Genomic DNA, 19,198 nt, shown 5'->3' with positions numbered 1-19,198 from the left:
ATTCTCCCAGATGCTGGGAATTAAATTAGCTAAAAATTAGCTTGTATTTATTTAGTATATACTGATACACTTAAGTGTTATCTCCCCTTATCTTATATAAGCTTATTGAGGGCAGGATTGTTCAAGTTTGTCAACTCTACCATTTTTCATTTTTATAAGTGGCATAATGTAATGAGTGGTATTAATGCCTGTTGATTAATTGATTTAGCCTCAATTGGCAAGGTGACAGTCCCACCTTCTAAAGATTTAGAATTGGTCTTCTCTGTTTCAAATATGGACAATACAGTGATCAGTGTCTCTTCTTAAACTCACTATTTTCCCAACTTCCCAGCTATCAACATCAAGTCCTGTGACCAATCAACTTTGTAATCTTATATAGTCTTAAATTATTAGGCTTAATGAAAATAAAGATTCCGGTCCATTTTAATGGTAGTGTGGGTGTGGTAGAAAAGGAGTACTAAGCACAGGTTATTCTGCTGAGTTCATTTTATCCATTTATTTATAACTTCTTATGAAAAGGAACTTCTGCTGCTTTGCCTTAGAGATTTAGTTCTAGCAGCACTAGCCTTGAACAGGAACAAATGGCTTTTCATCATATTACTGAAAAGTATTCAGAGACTAACCCAGTGAACATCCTCTCTAGGGATAAGCTAAAGTTAAAAAGAACTCCAGGCACTGGTTGTTGATAGTCAAGTTCCGTGGTCATTAAAGGTATACAATCTTAACCAGTAAATATTCTGAAACCTGAAGACATATTGTTGTTGGGGACAATTGTAGGTGTTTCTACATTTTTGTAAGAAACACACAAATAAAAATCAAAACAAAAAAAAATGAACACCAAAATATCATTTTCTCTTTGAAAATATCCAGCTTAGTAAGGAATCAGAAAGCCTCCCTGGAGAGCCTCGCAGCTCTACAAAATATAAATATCATGATTGGGGAACAACTGAGCGAAAGTACAAATTTATTGGACGGTCACTGCAACACCATTCAGAATAAGCCTCAGTACAAAGCAACTGTCATAGACCAATCCAAAAGCTTTGACCCTGGAAGTACCAAAAAAAAAAAAAAAAAAAAAAATCTGTTTGATCTTCTGATTTATAAGGCAGATCCTAACAGGATATGAAGGATGAGGATAGGAATCCTTCAATGTCCTAGATCAACATTTATCAATTACAATAAAACTAAGCAGTTATCTAGCAAGTTATATATGAAACATATTTCTCAAGCCACTGAGGGAAATCTGTATATGAATAAAGTTTAAGGAGTTAGTGGTAGGAGGGTGGCAGAAATAAAAACACTGACTTTGAAATGATCTTTCACGTAACACAACAGAGCAATGCTTTTAATAGACAAGCCTTTAGATTTTCCTGGACTTCTGATGAATTACACTATTTAGTCTAACCTAGCTATTGTATGGATGAAGAAACTGAGTCACAGAGACTACAGTGATTTATCCAAGATTTATACAAATAGTAAAGACCAGAACTATTTGACTACAAAATTATTTCCTTTTCCACCATCTCATCACTGAGAATTATATATTCAAATTGTATTACAAATCCCAAAATATGATATAAATTGTTAATTGCTTTCATGATTATACTAAGAAATACTTTTGCACTTTCAATCCCAATCAATTAAGTTGCAAGCAAACCCAGCCTCATTATTTTATACACCCAACAAACAGCCCTTTGCTTTTTTACCTCTTGAACAAAATTCTTTTATATTAATTTCATCCATAATATTTGCTTACATGTCTATATGTTTTCTCCCTTGATGGAATATAATGTTCTTGAGGGCAGGAACTGTTTCATCTTTGTCCCTTTATCTTTATAGAAGGCTCTTTTAGGTTTGTTGATTAATTTTTCTATATTAGTGTGTTTATCTTTATTTGTCTTGTTTTCCTAGTAAACTATAAGTTCCATGTAAGATACATTGTTTTCTTTTTCTTTTTTTTTTTTTTCACTCTTTTGCTTTTGTTTTACTCTTTCTTGATATCTCATAAAGCCATTAGCTTTGACTGGAACTGTGAGGAGGTCCCTGCTCCACCGGCACTTCCCCTTATTCAGAAGCCTCAAGTCCCCTTCTTGCTTTGCTGGAACTGGGGCCAGGACCACACTGACCCATCCCGCCAGTAAGACTGCTGACTAGACTTCCATATTGTGCCACAGACCTTTCCTGATGACTTTCTAAGTTGTCTTTGGCTGGAAATGTTCCACTCCATCTTTTTGTGTGTTCTGATGCTTTAAAATTGATTTAGAATCATTATTTAAAGGAATTTGGAGGGGATTGAGGGAGAGGTCAGGGAGTCCCTGCCTTTTCTCCCCCAGATTCTGCCTCCAGTTCCATTAAAGTCAAGAAATAGGGCTTAGCTTCTAGCCAATGCTCTGTATATAGATGAAGGCAGAAATGTGCTTAATGGATGTTGTGAGTGAATCATGTGACACTTGCATACAATAGAAATAGAAATAGTATGAAAGTAAATAGATTCTTATGGGCAGTCTTTTGGATGACTACACTGTTTGCATTTGTAACTTTTGGATTAAAAGGTCACAAAGTATTAGTCACTGAGTATGGACCATTCACTAGATTTTCCAAAGACAGAAAATGAGACCTTTTTTCACCATAACACTGTCATTTCCTTTATGTTTTAATAGCTCTACCGCTGTTGTTCAGTTGACTGAAACTCTTTGTGACTCTATGGATATGCCAGACCCTTCTATCCTCCATTATCTCTCAAAGTCTGTCCAAGCTCATCTATACATATATGTATGTTTATGTAAGATAGATTACATATACATGCATATATTTCTCTATGTGTATATTTTTCATATTTTCATTCATTTTCATATATATATATATTTATATATATATATATATATATATATATATATAAAGTTAGTTCTCATACTTGAAAAGATTGATAACCCACTAAATGAAAACAATAAGTACAATCAAAGTCATAGTAATTAAGATGGAACGGCTTCTCTGAGAAGAGTCAGAATAATGGAAAAAGTTTTGGGCTTCATGGAAGTCTAATACTGACTAGCTGGATGATCCTTAAGCTCACAGAGCCTCTCAGTTTTTCTCATCTGTTAAAAGGGTATACCTGCTTCATGAGGTTGTTGAGGAAAAGAGAAAAATTTATAAAGATAGAGAAAGCTGAGAAAGAGAAAGAAAGAGTCAGAGAGAGAGACACAGAGAGACAAACTGACAGAGATAGAGAGATAGAGACAGACAGAGAGACAGAAAGAAAGACAGAGAGACAGAAATAGAGGCAGAGAGAAAGAAAAGGAGGGAGTAAGAGAGGGAGGGAAGTGAATGCAGAGATAGGGGAAGGAGAAAGAGAAAGAGGCACACAAAGAGATTTTTTATTATTATTATTATTATTATTATTATTAAGGAAATCCTGGAAATGGGGGGGAGGGGAAAGCTAATGCTTAGTGTCTAGGCCAATAATGCGAATTCCTCTTCCTCTCCCCCTGACATTCCACCCAGCTCTGCTCTAAGGCCTTTTTTTGCTCTCCTTTTCTCCCCGGCCTACATCATGAACTCAGTCTATTCTTCTCCAACGTTCACTTTCACAGCATTTGCAAGTTGAAGCAGGTCATTTTCCACCTCCCTCCCCTAAGTACATTAGAACTACCGTGTTTCCCCGATAATAAGACCTATCCTGAAAATAAGACACCCACATACTCTTTAATATTCCGCTAAAATAAGCCCTCCCCCGAAAATAAGCCCTATCGAACTTACTATGAAAACGGTCATCATGGTGATCCCCTGCGCTATATGCTGCGTAGCGGTACCTTCAGTAAGCAGCGCCGCCCTCCCCTCCTGGGTGAAATGCACGTCGCGCTCCGAGCTGCATCCAATCAGAGCTGCAGCAGTGAGCGCGTCATCCTCTTCTTCCCTGGTGATTTGCTTGCTGGTGCAAGACATCCAGGCTGGAATTCAGGGTATGGATACTTATGACGATGTTGTTGAAGAAGATGACATGATCATTATTGAATAAAGGTAAAAAAATTTTTGTTCACATTTACCTGTTTATTAAAATTGCTGTCAATGTTCATTAAAATAAGCCCTCCCCTGAAAATAAGCCCTCTGGTGTTTTTTAGTCCCAAAAAAATAATAAGAGTGTCTTATTATCGGGGAAACACGGTAAATCCATTTATCAGGCCTCTGATGTGCACCAAGCAACCAGGAGTGTGAGTAATCACAGGCAAGCTGGTCTATCTCCGACCATTTTCCCAAATTGCTCAATGCATGGTGCTTTTCTTCCCCGAAAAGATTATGTAGTAGCTGAACAAGAACCCCAGCCATGGGCAAGGAAGCCTCATTCCCCCAGTGGGGCTGCGTGTGCCTGCCGTGTAACTTCCCTCGAATTCATCCTTCCCAGCCAATTACAGCTTTGTTTAAAGTCCAGCTGACAGAAGCATTTTCTATCTAATAATCTCCCCAGATCTGTATCATTATCCCCATATCCAACACTTGGATGCGAACAAACCCTCCTAAAAATGTGAGAAAGATAAAAACCTCCCTCCTCCCTGTCCTGATTACCAATGCTTTTTCTTAGCATGAATCACGGGCAAATTCTAATTCAAGAACGCTCTCAAAACCTCTTCATCTTCACCTCTCAATAACCTCTCTGTTCTTAAACGATACAAGGATGCTGTTTGACTGGAACATCAGAAAACATCTACACGTACGAGCTTGAGAGCTGCTTTCCAAAGACACGCCGAAGATCACACGGTACTAATGATCTCTAGGGAAAGATGTAAGATGCATTGGCTGCTGAAATTAGAAGAAGCTCATTGCTATCAGCTCCCCGCTGAGATAAGGAGACATGTGCTAAGTCCTGCTCAATTCAGACCAAATCTGGAGGATTAGGTACAGTTCTGGGCACTCTATGTCAGGCAAGGACTGATAAGCTGGACTCTGTCCCGGAGAAGTTGCACAGGGTATCGTGGGGCCTTGAGATATTGATATATGAAAACAACTGAAAGAAATGGGGATGTGGAAGGGTTTAGATCAGACAGGCCAACATGATGATCACATAATTAAAATGAGAAAGTCTCAGAAGCCATTAAGTCATCCTTTTATATAGAGATAGACATATTACCATGTGGAGATGGATGGATGGGTGGAGAGAAGAGGAAAGAGGAAGAGAGAGAGAGGGAGAAAGAGTGGGAGAAACAGAGAGAGAGAAAGAGAGAGAGAGAGAGAGAGAGAGAGAGAGAGAGAGAGAGAGAGAGAGAAAGAGAGAGAAGCAGAGACAGAGAGAAGATAACTGAAGTCCAGAAAGATTGTGACTTGTCCAAAGTCATATAGATAAAGTCAGAGGTGATGTTTGACTATTTCTGTTCACTAAGATCTTATTTAGACTTATTTATTTAACATAGACTTTGAGCAGAGAGGGAATGGGAGAAAACGTTTTAGAAGGAATTCCCAAAACTTCTGACATATTCCTATTTATTTATAGGTAGAAAAGTTCATTTCCTAACCAAATATAAGTGATCTTTTAATTCTGTGCTAAATTCTCTGTAAGGTTTATTATTGAATGTCCCTGTTCTACTCCAGTAGAGCAGATAATCAAGGGTAGGAAATAAATGTCTATAATAACCACAATTGAAATGATATTATAATAACTCCCATTCTTAGTCTATCCCTGTATCTATGACATTAACTAGAATTCTATCCAAGTAAATCTTCCTTTACAAAACAAATATTGCCATAATGTTTTATGGGGACATCATTTCATAAAATTCTAAGATGCTGAGTGATGTCTAGATGAAAATCTGGCCTCCAAGTCATAAACACCTGTCTCTGACATATACTGTATGTCCCTGGACAGATCCCTCAATCTTTCAGTACTGAGAGAAATCAAATATGTGGCTCCGATACTCCCTGCTGTGTCAAAAACCAGGTTAAAATGTAATTGGGCAATATTTAACAAATAAAAATACAATAAAACACAGGTAACATTATATTTTAAAACTAAGTCATTATGCAACCTGCAGGGATCATTATGTGTGGATGAATATTTCCATTTCTATATGATTTTGATACCCTTGACACTAGGAATCATGTATCACAAAGAAAAGGCTGACCTGTTTTAGTAAAGGGAGTGAACTCAGTGGTAGTTGCCAATACTAAGGAAATCACAGATCTAGTCTCTATCCAAAATGAATCCTATTTTAAACATAATAAGGGTCTTGATTTGTGTGCAATAAAGAATTAAGAATTTAATTGAAATATTTCCTTGAAATATAATGTTGGGAGTAGCTAGACCTGTAATTTTTCATCATCAGGAATGTCTTATAAGGATACTCCTCCTAACTAATAAAATTGGCAACTCTTCTGCCATTTGCAATCTTCAAGAATGGCCTCGATCTTCAAGAGATTGATTTGCTCCAACTCACACAGGCAGTGTATGTGTTGGAGAGCACCCAATTTGATTCTTGTCTTCCTGACTTCAGGAAGGGCTCTAGCTCTAGCTCTATACTTTCTCTAGCTCTATCTCCTCTATGTCACTCTTGTCTCTGGAACAATATGTTGCCCCTATTTATTTCCATTTTAGGTTCAAATATCCACATATGGAACTGAGTTTCCTTCAAGTGAAACATAAATATATTAAATAACAATAAATGACTTAAGTGCATTGTCTTTCAAACATCTAAATGTCTAAATCTGATTTATTGGAGTTGATAAATCCAGGCTGAAAGCTACCTCAACTGATACACAATAACAAATCAATAGCTTGAAAAGTTAAAAAGTCTTAGCATCTCTCAAGACAATGAGAAGTTAAGTCACTTATTTATGATCACACAGCCAATACATGTCAAAGGTAGGACTTAAACTCAAAACTTTTTTGCTTCTGAGCCTAGCCCTTTGATTTTTTAAGATTGGAAAAAAAATGTTTTTCAATCTTGAACTGAATTAGGAGGGGTCTCTTTAATTCATACAGAAATGCTTTTTTGTTTGTCTATTGACAGAATGTCTTCACGAACACTGATTTTGCTCTGAACAAAGTTGGATGCTTTACACAAAAGATGCTATTTTGGATGGCTTTTTCCAAAATGTCAAAGATTTGTTTTTCATCCCCCCAAAATGAGATTATATCCTCTTAGTGGAATACTACATTGTCTCATGGAATAAATACTAGATTTATACTTTATAATAAATATGTCCTTTATCGCTGAACAAACAGATGTGACAATAAACGGAGCACTCATTTTTGAAGCAATAAATATATACTGCATACTAGCACAGCATTTTTAAAAATTACGTAATTCTCTCATTTGGCTTAGTGAAAATTTAAAAACAAAACAAAAACAAAAAAAACCTCACTTTCCCTCAAAACTAAGACATTAACAATTGTAACTTCTCCATCTTGGTTTTAACCCTAAACCAGATCAGTAGCTTTCTCAAATAGAATCCTTTCATGCCCTCCATCAAACCTTCTCCTTATCTTCTCCATACATTGGTTCTAAGCATTCTTTGCATCATTGATTGTTTTGGGGGAGGTAATTATTTTCAGTCGTGTCTAACTCTGTGGCCCCATTTTAGGTTTTCTTGGCAAAGATACTAAAGTCATTTATCATTTTTTCCTCCAGCTCATTAGAAACCAAGGCAAACAGAATTAAGTAACTTGCCCAGAGTGGTGCAGTTTAAGTTTCTGAGGCCATATTTGAACTCAGATCTTCCTGATTGCAGGCCCAACACTCCATCCACTGCATCATTAGTTGCATCATTGATAGGCTCCCACAATAAAACAAACTTAATCCATTTCAATGTCTATTATCCTGTTTAATAGTTCCCAATCTGCCATTAGAAAGACAAGCAGACTAAGGAGGGAAGATAAAGCCTGGATGTCCAGAGTCATCAGCATCTTTTATGACACAGACCTACATTCACCAAAAAGTTTTTACTTCAAAATGGGAACAATTTCTTCAACATGGGAACCAGCAGAAGCTGAATAGATAAAGAAGAACATTAAAATGTATGGAAAATTTCCCTTTTGACCTTTTTTCATATTTAATGCAACTGTACAAGTTCTCCACTCTGCCCTGGGGAATCTGAGTTGGCTCAAAAACTTGCCCGTCTCAGCTCAACTGTCAGGCTTTTTTAGGTGCTAAACATCTTTGACAGATAAAGAACAACAAACACTGATTAACAACAATGAGTACCCACATGGGCAAGGCATTCGTGGTCCATGGCAGGGACCTTACTCTCAGGGAGCTTACAATAGCAATGAGAAACCACCGCGTAGCATCTAACTAGAGGTCAGATTCTACTGTGCAACACTTCCTGGTGTCAGTGGCCACCCATACTATTTTCACACTGGTTCCTTATATTTTTCTCCTAGGGTTCCTAAAGCAGAGGACCTAATGCCATGACTTTGTCCTCATTATCCCCTTATTTTAAGTGACTGAGCAAAATAACTAGGGGCAACTCTAAATAAAATTATGATAAAATGTGCAGGTGTATAGTATTAGAGATAAAATAATGCAATGAGTCTGAAATTTGGAGTCAGATTGGATTCAGATCATGGCCTTTGTGACTTTGCGTATACTACTTTGCACGGATCTCATTTTCCTCAAATACAAAAAAAAAAAAAAAAAAAAGACTGTCCTGGTGGATTCTAAGGTCTCCCCCACCTCTAAATCTATTATTTCCCCAGGACAATTACAGGGCAGTCTTTGTTTTTAATCATCCCAATCACTTCTTTCAATCCTGTATAGCCAGAAGCCAAGGCAGAAAAAAGTAACTAACCAAAGAATGAATTCCAGTAGTATTATGACAGATCAATCTTCCTGCTCGTTAAATATTTAATCTAGCTTGTCATTCCAATGCCTTTGGCTTTCCATAAGGGCCTGATTCTGTGAAAAGATGGTCCCCAGATACATCTTCATAGAAGGCATTTGAACAATCCGTATTTATTCCAACCTCAGCAGAAAAACATCTTCCTAGATCATTATTCAAAAACTACATTCCAATGAACTACTCCAAGAAGAAACTAGCAGAGACTTCCTTATTGAAGCCATCAAGACAAAGAAAGAGCAGTATTATGGGGTCCACAGGGAACCCAAAAAGCTATCTGCCTTCCACACACATAATTTCACCGAACTAAGTGTCAAAGAGATGAAATCCTTCCTAGTAAATGTCTGATAAGAATCCCCTTTTTTTTATTTTACTCACTTCCAGACTCATCAAACCATCCTGGTGAGCATGCTATAAGAAATTTCAAAAAAAAAAATTATATTTTTTACTTGCATAGCTGTCTTTGCTAGAAGGTAAAACTCACAGATTCTCGGTCTTTTATTTTTTAATTTACTCTTAATGTTCTCTAAATGGCATCAAAAGATGAATTTCAAAGACGTATAATTTATTTAAGCTTTCACTTACCCAGCAAACATAGTTAAAGATTATATCAAACATCTGCACTGGCTTCAATCATGTGTCTAGCAACAAAATACAAACCTTCCTCGGTAATATGCATCACTTGGCTTCTTTGCTATCAAAGGGAACTTTAAAGGCATTATTCAAAATGCCCATTGACAGGAGCGTGATCATACTGGGTATTAATCTGCCAAGATGAATCTGGAAGTGAAAATGTCTCTCCATAAGAAGCATAAACTCAGAAAACAAAAAAAAACTAAAATTACAATAGAAGGAACAGAGCAGGGGCATGTAATAATTGACAAGGCTGCCAATGCAAAGTCCCTTTCCTATTGGCTGGGCGCTCCCTGAGAAGATGAAAGCCCTTTCTCAATGTCAGCTCATTAATCTCCTAGCACCCCTCTACAACAGCTCTGTTTCGCCTCCTTTACTGAGTCCACAAGCTCCGAAGTCCTCCATGAGGTGGCCCTGATGTGAACTTCATTATTTCTGAGTCACTTTTCTGTAATAAAGTATGAGATTATAGTTATAGTCACAGCTGGAGGGGTAATGCAGCATTAACTTTTGAACCAATTTGTGCCTTTTTTCCTCTTGACTTATTACCCTACACAGTTAACTACCTAAAATATTCTTATCTACAGGTGCATTATTAATGGGCTATAACTGTGCCTCTAAAAGAGAGTTCAAAGGCATCCAAAATATGTGTAACTACTAATTGGAGATTCACTCAACAACCCGAAATAATTCTGAAGGCAGATTAAGCGGCAAATTCATTTGTTGCTCAACACCCTAGACATTTCAGACATCTGATTTCTCTTCAATTGTTCTCCAAGCCACCTCCTCCTAGGAAGATTTTTTAACATGGATAATTATGAAAAACCCCCATAGATTTTGAACATGAAGGCTAGTTGTGCTGGAAGCTAAGATTTCGGAGCTGTCATTTCTTTCTTTGTGATTCACTGCTCCAGAGGACATCAGCTACCTCCAAGCAGAATTATTTTTCAAATGTGGTGTACTCACACTGTATTAATAAGACTTTGCACCTTTCTGGAGAAAAGCAAATAATGTTTGCTGGACCTGATGTGAAATTCTGTGGCCTTTGACAACCTTTAGAGAAGCTAATTATATCCAATCTTAGGCTGATCTAAAGTATAATGCATAAAAAAGAATGGCTTCGAAGTGAACTGAAAAAAAATAGCTTACCTCAAATACGTGTGTAAACAGAAAGTATCATGGGTAATTATTTTATATTTAATATGTTTATTACATTTATTATATTAATATGCATTTAATATGCTCATATATTAATATATTTAAGTTAGGATGATAACGAGGATTGGACAACAGGAGCTTTTAACTAGAGGAAATGGATAGCACTGCCTAAAGATAAGGGCAGGGGACTGAATGGAAAGGAAAAAAGGATGGAATGGGGAGTGAATCACCTACAGGCAGAATAGCTCCACAGGGCAATGCTCTCACTAGTATAGGGCCCATCCCTAAAGAGGAAAGAGCCTGGTTCCATATAGTATTCTTACTGGCTCTTTCCATTTTGAGAAGTAGGAAGGCCCTTCACCTTGTGATTTTTCCATCTATGTTCACCTCAAATCACTTTTTTGAATGCTCTACTTAAAAAGAGAGAAAAAAGTACCTTTTTAATACAAGGGTAACATACATTTTTAGAGATAATTGAAGATTGTTGTCATAGTACCCTCTGCTTTAAAAAACACTGATTTCCTGGACTTTTGAATGTGCAATACAGTAAAGCGAGGTGAGTGAGGCTGTGGGCTAAGTTTAAAGTTTTCTTGGCCCTGTGTCACTAAGTCATGGAGATAATTGTCAAAAGTGAGCTGTTCATTACCATCTAGTGCTGAGGGGCTGGGTTTAGAGAGGGCGCAAGATACAGCCTATGAATGAAGGACTGAGCATTTATTAAATGCTTACTGTATGTGAGGCACTGTACTAAGTTTTAAGAGTATGACAGTTCCTATCCTCAAGAAGCTTATACTTTAATGGGAGAAAACAATGCATCAAGGGGACCCAGACAAAGGGAGGACAGGTATGTGGAAAGGACTTGGAAGTAGAGTCTAATACCAGACAAGGGAAGGTAAAAGGCCATCTATCAGAACCTGGAAGTCCAGAGGTAGTGTGCAGAACATGGTGAAATGAGGGAGGGTGGTGAGAGCATAGGCCAGAGTAAGTCAGCAGAGTTTGAAAATAATTGGGGAAGGGGAGGTGAGCTTTATATGGATCTTTATCTGCCATAACTGAGAAAAAAACACAAAGCTTCATCCTTCTGTAAATAGTGCCCAAGTAGGGCAGAAGTGTATCACTGGTCTCTGATCCCATAATCCTCCATCTAACTCTCTTTTCTTCACTTCTGACCAGAGGAGAAAGTGGATCCAGCTTCAAACTGGATTTACAAGTTGACTCATCCTAACCAGATCCTACTACTTCTTCTTCACCGAATCATCCTGTTTTCTAGACACTGAGGGTCTAATCCATAACACTATGTGGTGAGTGCTAGAAACATAAAGACAAAGATGAGATGGCCCGTGTCTTCAAAGACTATATTTTAATATAGAAGGGAATGGTGATAAGGGACATAGAGATTGTGAATAGATCCATAGGGCAGTAGATAATCAACTATGAAAGACTTGTAGATTCAGATCAACACAATAATCCACCTTAATTCAAAAGGACTCAAGATGAAACTCTCCACCTCCAGAAAAAGAACTGCAAGACTGAGTACAGATTGAAACCTTTTTTCCTCTATTCTAATTTTTATTTCTTCTTTTTTTCACAGCATGGGTAACATGTTTTACATTAGTCCACGTGTGTGTGTGAGTATATATTATGTTATATATAAGAATCATATTAAGATTAATTAAAATAAGAAAATTTAAATAATAATATTGACTTGATTGTTTTCCCCAGAGCAAGAGATAGGAAGTGTCACAAGGAATAGGGGGCAAGGAGTAGAGGATTCTGGAACAGACAAAAACGATATCCACAGTGGGTTAAGTTGTGATGTCCAGTGGATGGCCACATGATATCTGAAGCATGGTCAGGAGCTGGTTAGGTATCCATACATTGATAAAGATAGCTCAGGCCCAAAGGGAATGAACAATACCCATTTCATACACATTCCATTATCTGGTGCACACAGAAACTTACCTCCCTCTGCGACACTCTCAAATTGGCTCTCCTCCAGCAGGAGAAGGGAGTTCTCTCATTATTCCCTGCCCTGTAGGACATCGTTTCCGAATACCTCCCTCACCCATCATTCCCTTGAAGCTTCTCCTCCATCAGTCTGCATCAGGACTGGGGAACTTCCAGCCCACAGGCCCCGGAAGGCTCACAAAACCATTTGGTCAGACAACCCTGCCAAGGCAACCACAGGCAATGATGAGCTGTAGGTATAACCTACTGCTTGAGCTCTATAAGTTGATAATGTGTATGACCCACCAATGATATTATAAATATCCAAGTGGCTTTTGATAGAAAAAAAAAAAGGTTTCCCCACCCCTGGTCTATATTATCAAGTCTTGCCCCAAGTCTTTCACTTTCTGGTTTCTGAAGAAATTCAGGTCCTGGCTCACTATCTTCCTCTCTACTACAATCTTTAGTCAGCCAGTCCACAAGCATTTATTGAGTACCAATTATGTTGCAAATGGTGATAAAACAGATAGAACGTTGGGCCTGGAGTCAATAATGCTCATCTTCTTGAGTTCAAATCTGACCACAAATACTTACTGGCTGTGTGACTCTGGGCAAGTCACTTAACCTTGTTTGCCTAAGTTTCTCATTTGTAAAATGAGCTGGAGAAGAAAATGGCCAGCCACTCCAGTGTCTTTGCCAGGGAATCCCAAAATTCAGTCTCGAAAAGTTGCCCCCCCCCCCCTGAAATGACTGAACAAAAATGTACCAGACACTGGAGATTTCAATGTACTTGATACCTCCCCATCCTGGTCTCTCTTTTCAATCTTTTTACTTCTCAGGGGCTGTATCCTGACCCCATTTCAGCCAGCCTCCAGACTGATCACACCCTTAATCTTTAATCACCCCTAAGTTTCTGCCTCCATAACCTTGAGCTCTGAAATGTGTTTCCCCCATCCTTCACATGACCTTGTGTCCTTCTATCTTTGCCCACCTTCCCAATGACCACCAGCCCCTCACTAGTCTGCTCTCCCAGACCCTTCCCCTGGCTCCAGCCTCCCTTTCCTCACATTATGACCTTGATTAGTTGAAATGGTGCACAAATCTCTTCCCCTTCCCCTTTTCAAGCACTAAGACTGAATTAGATGCCCAATATCTGCCTTCTCTAACAGCAATGATGACAACTATGATTATGATGATAATGATGATGATGATGATAGAATTTCTAGAACACTTTAAGGTTTGCCAAGGCTTTACCTATGCTATCTTCACAACAATTCTGTGAGGAAGATTTTATTATTTTCCTCTTTTAAAGATGAAGAAACAGCTTGACAGAAGTGATTTGCACTGCGTCATATAGCTAGTGACTAAGCAAAATGAAAACACATCTTCCCAATTGCAAGTCCAGGACTTTATCAGCTATACCGCTAAAATGCCCTTCCAGTTAATGAGTCTGTAAGGTCCAGTAGCTAGCCCAGGAGCTACTGAGTAGCTAAGGCAGAATTTGAACTCAGATCCTCTTGGTTTCAAGTCCAGCACCCCATCCAATGTATCACTGAGCTGACTCATGATATAGTTCATATTCCTGAAAGTTCCTGGATGCAGGTTACCTAATTATTCCAATTGGATTAAGGGTGAACATTTGTCAACAAATATCAACTGAACCATGACACTAAACCACATTTGGCTACAACAAACTTCTCCTCTCTCTTTAAGATGGCACATTGTGCCATCCCTACCCACGGGCTTTCAGCAAAGACTCCCATTTACATCCATGAGAAAATCAAGGTCATCCAAGTCAAAGCAGCCAATCACGAGTTTCCACTTCCCTATACCATATCTCAAACCCATCCCAAGTCAGCTCCTATTGTTTCCTTCTCTGTGGCAGTATCTGAAGATTTAGATTGCTAGTCAGCCAGACTAGTCAGACTCCATACAACTAAGTCTCCTAGGGTTTAGTGCTTCTTTAATTCTCTCTAGGTATCTCTGTGTCTGTCTCTCTATCTCTCTGGCTCTCTCTGTATGTCTCTGTCTATGTCTGTCTCTGTGTTTGTCTCTCTCTGTCTCTCTCTTCTGCCTATTTCTTTGTGTCTCTATGTATTTCTCTGTCTTTCTTTATATGTCTTTTTGTCTCTCTCTCCCTCTCTCTCTCTTTTCTTCCCTTCTCTCTCTCTCTACTGATGCTTCCCTTCTGCCAGACCTAACTTATCCTTTCTGTATTTCTCTCTTTTCAAGCTGCCTCCACTACCTTATCTACTACCTTCTCAACCCCCTTGACAATCTGACTACCGACCCCAAAGTTCAGTCCATGTTAGTGTTTCTTTCTAAAAGGTTTCCAGCTATATCCTAACTTTCCAGTTCCTAAACTACACACCAGAAGGCACTTAGAGGAGCACCATGAGAAATATTAAATTTTGGAGAAAAACTCATGATATTCAGCATCTGTTGGAGATTACACAAAAAACTAGCTTGAAGTAGGTGATAGTTTCAACATTTTGAACTCCATTCCTTTTGATGGCGTTCTCAGATTTATGAGGTTTTATGTTTGTTTGTTATTTGTACTTTTGAGTCCATTAATAATTCCTTGAATTTTACCATTTTCAACATATCTTTGTGGGTTCTGGCTGATGTGTGATAATAAGTTATCATTACTGTTCAGATGTTTTTCAGTCGTATCAGACTCTTTGTGACTCCATGTGGAGTTTTCTTGGCAAAGATATAGATTTTTGTTTGTCATTTCCTTCTCCAGTTCATTTTTATAGATGAGGAAACTGAGGTAAACAAAGGTTAAGGGACTTTCCCAAGGTCACCTGACTACTAAGAGTCTGAGATGAGATTCGAACTCAAGAAAATGAGTCTTCCTCATGCCAAAGCCAATTCTCTATGAACTATGATTTTAGAAAGCAAATGCAAAAAATCAACATGGGACCAGAAATGAATGGTGATTTTCCATATTACTCCAAAGTTTGAGAAGTTGTGTAATACCCAAAATACATATTGCATTAGTGAGCAATAGTAGTGATATTTTTATTAATAAAATTAATTTTTAAGTGGCTAAAAAGTTGCTAAGACATAAGTACTAGTTATATAGCTTGGAGCTAACTAGTCAATAAAACTGTTAATGCTTGCTCTTGGTCTAGGGGTACCATGAAGATAATCCCCGAGACACTAAGCTTCAAAGCTCTCTCCATTCCAATCCATTCTCCATTCAGCCACCAAAGTGATTTTCCTAAAGCACAGGATTGACTAAACTCTCCCATAAACTCCAGAGGCTCCCTATCACCCCAGAAACAAGTGCACAATCTATTTGGCATTCAATGCCCCTCATAACTTTGCTCCCTTCTACCTTTTCTATCTTCTTAGAACTCACTGCCTGATGCTAGTCTTTGATCGAGCTCCACTGGCTTCCTGGTTATTCCACAAAGAAAACACTTTAATTCTCATCTCCAGGCCTTTTCTCTAGCTATCCTCCATGATTATTATCAAGTCTCCCACATCTTCATCAACTGAATTCTCTGCTTCCTTTAAGTCTCAATTAAAATCCCACTTCTTCAGGAACCCAGTCCCTCTTAATTCTAGTGCTTGCCCTCTCTTAATTATTCCCTATTTATTCAGCACATAGTTTGTTTGTACATACTTGTTGGCCTGTTTCTCTCCATTAGATTGTAAGCTTCTTAAAGGAAGGGGGTCTTTTGTCTCTTTTTTGTATCCCCAGCTCTAAGCACAGTACCTGGCACATAATGGCCTTTTAAAAAATACTTACTGACTGACTGATTGAGGGGGCCATAAAATGGAGTTTGAGGGCTTCTGCCCTAAGTAATAAATCCAAAAACCTTTTTTTAATATTCATCCTCTTTTCTTGACTTCTTTTAGCATAATTGATCATCTATTTCTCCTGGTCTCTCTCTTTCCTTGGCTTCTATGATCTTTAATATACCTTGATTACTAGTGTATGCACTCTTTAGTGAATCATTATTCAACTAATTCCTAAGCATTTGTGTTTCTAAGATCTTTTTCTCTCCTCTCTCCTCTCTCCTCTCTCCTCTCCCTCTCCCTCTCCTCTCTCTTCTCTCCTCTCTCCTCTCTCCTCTCTCCTCTCCCTCTCCCTCTCCTCTCTCTTCTCTCCTTTCTCCTCTCTCCTCTCTCCTCTCTCCTCTCCCTCTCCCTCTCCTCTCTCCTTTCTCCTCTCTCCTCTTTCCTCTCTCCTCTTTCCCTCTCTTCTCTCTCCTCTCTCCTCTCTCCCTCTCTCCTCCTCTCTCCTCTCTCCTCTCTCCTCTCTCCTCTCTCCCTCTCTCCTCTCTCCCTCTCTCCTCCTCTCTCCTCTCTCCTCTCTCCCTCTCTCCTCTCTCCCTCTCTCCTCCTCTCTCCTCTCTCCTCTTTCCCTCTCTCCTCTCTCCTCTCTCTCTCTTTTTACTTCCAATAATCTCATTCCTTTCCATGTTCTATGCAGATGATCCCCAGATCTCAGTATCCAGCCCTAACATCTCTCCTGAACCCCAGAACATCACCCACTGCCTACTGGTCATCTGCACCTAGGTGATCCCTGAGCTTCCTTAACACATGTCTAAAACAGAATGAATGCATTACCTTCCCCCTTTTCCCAACTTCCTTTATTCTCATTGTTAAAATACTACCATCTTTACAGATCCAGATTTTAAAAATCAGAATTAACCTGCTCTCTGTCATCTCCCATATCCAATCAGGTGTCAAGTCTTATCAATTCCTACTTTGACAACATTTCTGACATCCGTCTCCTTATCTATTTCAGTCTTTCATCACTTCTTGCCTAGACTCCTATAATAGGCTCTCACCTGTTCTTTCCTTTTCTGGTATCTCACCCCCTTCTCCATCCTCCACACAACTGTCAAAACAAATATTCTAAGACATAGACCAACGATGGCCTTCTCTTACTCAATAATCTCCAATGGCTCCCCGTTGTCCCTAGAAGAAAATAAAAACTTTGCAGTCTGACATTTGAAACCTTACAAAATCTGACTCCAATCCTTCTTTCAAATTTAATTTCATAGTAATAAAAAAATCATACACTCAATGCCATTTATCCTTTAACTTGATTTTCAGCATATTCCCTCTGTGACTTAGCACAAACTGTGCCAGCCAAGTTAGAAATATGTTTCTTGCTCATCCATTTCTCTTAGAATCATAATCTTCTGCCTGCCATCGAGGGGAGGCGGTGAAGGGAAGGAGGGGAAAAGTTGGAACAGAAGAGTTTGCAAGGGTCAATGTTGAAAAATTACCCATGCATATGTTTTGTCGATAAAAAGCTATTCTAATAATAATAATAAAGAAATCATAGTCTTCCCCTCCCTCATTCATATGGAAACTTCTTGAGAGTTCCGGCTGGCTTTCTTTCTACTTATACTGGTATTCCCTCTAGAGTGGTAGTCCAGTGCCCAGAACACAATAAGCATTTAATAACTATTTGTTGACTGACTAACAGACTAATCCTCCTTTAGGACTTAGTTTAGTACGTTCTTTGGCAGTGCCTATCCTAAAATTGGAATGACACAGAGAAGGTTAACATGGCCCCCAAGCAAGGATGAGACGCTAATTCCCAAAGACTTAGTTTAGACACTACTTTCTACAGGAAACCCTTTCTGGGAGCCCCCATGCTCTCACTGATCCTTAATGTTGTTTCCCTTCAGTAAAATATAAATTTCTTAAGGACTACATTCATTTCTGTGGGGGGGGTTTGTTTTGTTTTGTTTTTTTGTTGTTTTTTTTTCTCCCTGATACCAGACACTTTTTTCTGGACCAGAGTAGGTACTTAAGCTTTATTGAATTACTTTAATATGAAGCACTTAAACCAAGCTTCAGATGTATACAGTTAGGAATCCCTTTTACAAAGAGCTGCCCATAGAGAAAAAAGCTGCAGCTGTCCAGTTCAGTAACTAGGCACATTGGCAATGAGCACAAAAGATTGGGCCAGATGACAAAAAACCTTGGAATAAAATAAATCATCCCAAACCACCCCGTGTCACACATTTACACACACACACACACACACACACACACACACACACACGCACACAGTCTAAATAAAAGCTGTCTAAATATGGTCAAAACATTTAATTTCATAACAATATTTACTGTTCAGTCTTTTAAAGCCATTTCCAACTCTCCATAACCCCATTTGGAGTTTTTTGGAAGAGATGCTAGATTAGCCATTTCCTTCTCTGGTTCATTTTACAGATGAAGAAACTGAGGTAAACAGGGTGAAGTGACTTGTCCAGGGTCACACAACCAGTACGTGTCTGAGACCGGATTTGAACTCAGGAAGATGAGTCTTCCTGTCTCCAGGCCCAGAGCTCTCTCCACTGTGCCATCAACAATACTTAGATCACCTCAATTACCAGAGTCCTCATTTCTTTCCTTTTATTCAAAACATTTTGGGGGGGATGAGGGTCTGTTATATAGACCAATCTAATTGGATTCCCCACTGGATAAAACCAGACAGGGTATTTTCATCCCTTCACTATTTCCCGAGCATTTCAACAGCCATACAACATGCTTTCCATGTCACACTTTGGATGAGGCTAAAAGGTACAAAGCCTCCTCTAGAGGCTCCTGCCCTCAGGCGGAAATGTAAATGAAATGAAAAATAAATATAAAATGGATACCA

The 19,198-nt window shown here is 38.6% G+C and overlaps 1 pseudogene; it reads left to right on the top strand.

Moving 5' to 3' along the window:
• Positions 1 to 18,047: 18,047 nt before the first annotated feature.
• LOC141545301 (U6 spliceosomal RNA) lies at positions 18,048 to 18,146 on the top strand (annotated as a pseudogene).
• Positions 18,147 to 19,198: the final 1,052 nt, after the last annotated feature.

The sequence above is a fragment of the Sminthopsis crassicaudata genome, chromosome 5 (assembly GCF_048593235.1).
Source record: "Sminthopsis crassicaudata isolate SCR6 chromosome 5, ASM4859323v1, whole genome shotgun sequence".
Taxonomy (NCBI): Eukaryota; Metazoa; Chordata; class Mammalia; order Dasyuromorphia; family Dasyuridae; genus Sminthopsis; species Sminthopsis crassicaudata.
This window is presented reverse-complemented; position numbering and strand designations above follow the sequence as displayed.